Genomic DNA, 6000 nt, shown 5'->3' on the forward strand with positions numbered 1-6000 from the left:
GCCTTTTTTGACTATGACTTGTTGCCCAGGTGTTGACATGATACGCTTTTTTGAGACATACACACACACACACACACACACACACACCACCACCACCACCACCACCACACACACACACACACACACATGCGCGCACGCGAAATTCATACTAGGTCGGTAATGGCGGAGAGAACTTATAGGTATACATTATCATGGCGACAACAAAAGCGACTCTTATTTTATTTACATGAAAGCGTGTTTTCCAAAAAGTGTCACCATGCCATTGTCATTTTCGCAGCGGGGTTTATTTTAAGTGTACCCCGTGCACGGTTGTTTACATTTTAAAAGACGTGTCGCGTGTCTTCCCCTTACGGCTTCCCTAATAGAGAAACGAGAGGAAAGACAACTGTTCTAAAATTAGAACAGACTTGTCTACACACACGAGTATCGTCCCTTGTGAAAAAAAAAAAAAAAATTCGCGTCAGATTCCTTAACTAAACAGTCAATTTCTTTAACAAGTTAAAAAATAATTTAGGAAGACAAGGGTTAACAACATTAGACGCTACCGTTTTTTGTTTCCTGTGACGACAAGGCACAATACACTTTTGTATTTTATGTCTCAAGTAGAAGGTGGGATATTTTTTCTTTGTAAGCGTGTTGTAAACAATGGGTAGAGGAAGCGATTACTAGGTAAGAGGGGAGAGAACGTGACGTACATCGCGATATTTGAAAACAGGGCGATGTTTAACCTCAACCAAAAAAGACAATGAACCTAGAAGGAAGACGAATATATATCTTAGTCTTGCAGCAGATTACCTTCCCATGTTCGCTTTAGTAGGCCTATTTCAGTTTTCATCAAACTTCTTTTTGACTTGAACTTCGTTAATTTTTAAGAAAGTTTACTTATACATAATACATTACGTCTAATGACATTTTTATTTTATTTTTACCACTCAATGTATTTTCTTTTTCTATATCTTACATTGTCATCTTAATTTTTGATCACCTTAGTAAAAATTTGCTTAAGATTATAAACTTCAAGTTTTAAAAAACAACAACGTTATAGTACGTCGTGTCAAATGACACACCGTTTAAAATGGCTACATTTAAAGTTCACCAAAATAATGACGTAAAAACTAAATATCATATGACATTAGCATACATATCATTCAACCTAATCACTCTAAAGTACAAATCAATAATTTTTATTGATTAAGGGGCTGGGTGAGTTATTTTTATTCGGGTGCCCAGGGAAGGTTTGGAGTTGGTTGGGACAGATTTTATACACGAGTCGGTGACGTTTTCACCGAGGCAGGGTTCGAATCTAGACCATGCATGTTTTGGAATTGTTAGGGAGAGTTAAACTAAGGTCGGTGAAGTTTTCACCGAGGTTGGTTTTGAACTCGGAACGTGCATGTTTTGGAATCGGTAGGTGTAGAGTCCATACTAGGGTCGGGGAGTTTTGCTAACACTGAGGCAGGTTGCAAAGTTGGCACATGCATGTTTAGGAATTGATGGTAGCCGAGTTCATACTAGTGTCGGTGAAGGTTGGTTTTGATCTCGGAGCATGTATGTTTTGAAATTGTTGGTAACCGAGTTCATACTAGGGTCAGGGGAGTTTTTGTTAACACCGAGGCAGGTTGCAAAGTTGGTACATGCATGTTTAGGAATTGTTGGTAGCCGAGTTCATACTAGTGTCGGTGAAGGTTGGTTTTGAACTCGGAGCATGCATGTTTTGAAATTGTTGGTAACCGAGTTCAGACTAGGGACGGGGGTGTTTTCACCGAGGCCGGTTACAAAGTTCGTATATGCATCATTGGAATTGTTAGGTAGAGTTAAACTAAGGTCGGTGAAGTTTTCACCGAGGTAGGTTACAAAGTTGGTACATGGATGTTTAGGAATTGATGGGAGTCGAGTTCATACTAGGGTCGGGGAATTTTGTTAGCACTGAGGCAAGTTGGAAAGTTGTTACATGCATGTTTGGGAATTGTTGGTAGCCGAGTTCATACTACTGTCGGTGAAGGTTGGTTTTGAACTCGGAACATGCATGTTTTGGAATTGTTGGTAGCCGAGTTCATACTAGTGTCGGTGAAGGTTGGTTTTGAACTCGGAACTTGTATGTTTTGGAATCGGTAGGTGTAGAGTCCATACTAGGGTCGGTGAAGTTTTCACCGAGGGTGGTTTCAAGGTTGGTCCAGGGATGTTTTGGAAGTGTTAGGAGCTGAGTCTATACTAGAGTGGGAAGGATTTTGTTTTCACCGAGGCAGGTTTCAAACGGGGGACATCTCTGTTTCGGAGTTGCTCGGTGTAGAGTTTACACTAGAGTGGGACGGTCTTTGTTTTCAACAAGACAGGTTTCAAAATTGGTACATGGATGTTTCGGAGTTGGATGGGAACGTTGTCAGTTGTGACAGTAAACGAAGGGGGATAAATGTTTGTCTGTTACTTTGTCCTTTGTCTGTCCAAGTAATAGTGTGGGTAGAGGTACGGTCTGTTTATCAAGCAGGTGTTTAGGGACGGGGGCGAGGGCGGCGGACAAAGTTGTCGATGTAGGTAGGGTGCAAGAGATATTCAACGAAGAGTGGTGTCTACAAGTTATGTATCCCAGTCTGTTGGAGTGGTTTCTAGGAGGTTGTGATATTAGTTGAATAAACACTTGTCTGTAAGATTGTCATACAGCCTTAGTCTCTTAAATGGAATAGGTATAGTGTGGGTAGTAGTACGGTCTGTTTATCTAGCGGTTGGTATTGAGGTTAGTGTGATGACGCAGGGTTGGATGGGAGAAGGGGGAAGGATTGCGGACAAAGGGAAGGGGAAGGGCGAGTAGTGATAAAAATAACTCACCCAGCCCCTTAATCAATAAAAATTATTGATTTGTACTTTAGAGTGATTAGGTTGAATGATATGTATGCTAATGTCATATGATATTTAGTTTTTACGTCATTATTTTGGTGAACTTTAAATGTAGCCATTTTAAACGGTGTGTCATTTGACACGACGTACTATAACGTTGTTGTTTTTTAAAACTTGAAGTTTATAATCTTAAGCAAATTTTTACTAAGGTGATCAAAAATTAAGATGACAATGTAAGATATAGAAAAAGAAAATACATTGAGTGGTAAAAATAAAATAAAAATGTCATTAGACGTAATGTATTATGTATAAGTAAACTTTCTTAAAAATTAACGAAGTTCAAGTCAAAAAGAAGTTTGATGAAAACTGAAATAGGCCTACTAAAGCGAACATGGGAAGGTAATCTGCTGCAAGACTAAGATATATATTCGTCTTCCTTCTAGGTTCATTGTCTTTTTTGGTTGAGGTTAAACATCGCCCTGTTTTCAAATATCGCGATGTACGTCACGTTCTCTCCCCTCTTACCTAGTAATCGCTTCCTCTACCCATTGTTTACAACACGCTTACAAAGAAAAAATATCCCACCTTCTACTTGAGACATAAAATACAAAAGTGTATTGTGCCTTGTCGTCACAGGAAACAAAAAACGGTAGCGTCTAATGTTGTTAACCCTTGTCTTCCTAAATTATTTTTTAACTTGTTAAAGAAATTGACTGTTTAGTTAAGGAATCTGACGCGAATTTTTTTTTTTTTTTTCACAAGGGACGATACTCGTGTGTGTAGACAAGTCTGTTCTAATTTTAGAACAGTTGTCTTTCCTCTCGTTTCTCTATTAGGGAAGCCGTAAGGGGAAGACACGCGACACGTCTTTTAAAATGTAAACAACCGTGCACGGGGTACACTTAAAATAAACCCCGCTGCGAAAATGACAATGGCATGGTGACACTTTTTGGAAAACACGCTTTCATGTAAATAAAATAAGAGTCGCTTTTGTTGTCGCCATGATAATGTATACCTATAAGTTCTCTCCGCCATTACCGACCTAGTATGAATTTCGCGTGCGCGCATGTGTGTGTGTGTGTGTGTGTGGTGGTGGTGGTGGTGGTGGTGGTGTGTGTGTGTGTGTGTGTGTGTGTATGTCTCAAAAAAGCGTATCATGTCAACACCTGGGCAACAAGTCATAGTCAAAAAAGGCCTAATTCATTACAGATCTATAGGAAATCCCTCTTTACATGTACTTACGTTAGGGGGAGTAAACTCATTTGAATAAAAAAAAAAAAAAAAAAAACGTATTTAAATATATAGAGTTATAGAACCTTAACCCCGCATACCTACGTCCCAACGCATCAAGTCGCCCTGTCGCCCATTAAAAAACACGAACCTACCGAGACTTCGTTTCGTCTCAAAACCTGACTTAACGGTGGTTGAAAGAAAATTCCGACCCTTAAATATATTTTTGTTTTCGCTGACCCTCGCTATAAGCGCATAGTTACAACCATTAATCTTTCATACATAGCAAGGGACGGTTCGCAGGACATGTGGAAACAAAATTTTTTAATTTGATCAAAGAATGACCGGGCGTACGATATGTGAACATAGTTCATGTACAGCTGTAGTCTAATGAAAAAAGCCGAGAGCCGTGACTAATTACAGCACCAGCTGTCGCCACACTTAACGCGGAGAGGGACTTAATGGCTTCGATTAATTACATGTTGTGATCGCTTCAGTGAGCCCGCTATTAAGCAACCACGGGGAGCGCCTGGGAGGATTACGGGCGGATCGATAAGTACAAGCTGTCGCTAATAAGTAACAGCTGTGGTTAAATGGATGTTATACACAATGACACTTTCTAGTACACGCTAGTGTTAGTCTTTTATTTCAAACGGCGTACAACAAAGAAATTAAAAGCAAACTAATTAAAATGAATTTCAAACAAATAAATTATACAAAGTAATTAAATTAAACAACAAGTAAACAACAATTAAAAATAAAATTTAAAAATAATAATTTAAAAAAAATTTAAAAAGTTAAAAAATTAAAATCAAATTACGTAACTCGTTAATAATAATTAAACTAATTATAAAATTAAATTAAAAAATTTAAAAATTAAAAAAACTAAAATCAAATTACGTAACTCGTTAATAAAAAATTACACATAGATGGACCCTCATACTGATGGTCAGTAGGTGCGATCAATATTAACTTGGCCCTTGTACGATGGTTGACAAGAACAAAGGATCGCATGTGGATCGATACGTGTCGGGTGCCATTAGCGAGTAACAGGTGTCTCTAATGGCTGTTTGTAGTCGACATAAACCCACGATGCATGACCAAATTAATTAGGCGGACCATCATTTGATGGCTGTGTGTGGAATCAATATTAACGCGCCCGTTGTCCCGATGGCTCCGTGGGTGCGATCAATACATTCCCATTAAAAGCGCAGCGCGTGTCAACAAAGGATCGCGGATCGATACGTAACAGCTGTGGTTAAATGGATGTTCTATTTTCGGTAACCGTTCGTTGTGTTGGAGAATGGTACCTATACAAAGACTGTTCTAGTACATGCTAGTGTTAGTCTTTTATTTAAAACATACATACATTCAAACAAACCAACAAATTAAACAACAAAGAAAAGAAATATATCAAAGTAATTAAATTAAACAAAGTAATTAAAATCAAATTACGTAACTAGTTAATAATAATTTAACTAATTATAAAATAAAATAAAATTAAAAATAAACAAAATAAAAATAATTAAAATCACATTACGTAACTATTGAATAAAAATTACACAATATAAACAAATAAACAACAAGTAAACAAACAAAGTAAACAATTTAAAATCAAACAAATAATCAAATTACGTAACTCGTTAATAAAAATTAATTAAAATTACAAAATTAAATTCAAACTCATTAAAATCCAATTACGTAACTAGGTCAATAAAAATTAATTAAAAAGTAAACAAACAATAAAATTACGTAACTAGGTCAAAAATTAATTAAAATTTAAAAAACTCATTAAAACTAATTAAAAAACGCATTAAATTTACGTAACTAGGTCAATGATTACGTCATAATGTTACTAATTACGTCACAAGGTCACCGGTGGTGACCTACTTCCCCACCACCTCCGCCAACCCCAGTTGGCTTAGTATTTTACTATAT

Source organism: Physella acuta, unplaced genomic scaffold (assembly GCF_028476545.2).
Source record: "Physella acuta isolate Inbredline_101_S28 unplaced genomic scaffold, ASM2847654v3 ptg000312l, whole genome shotgun sequence".
NCBI classification, from domain to species: Eukaryota; Metazoa; Mollusca; class Gastropoda; family Physidae; genus Physella; species Physella acuta.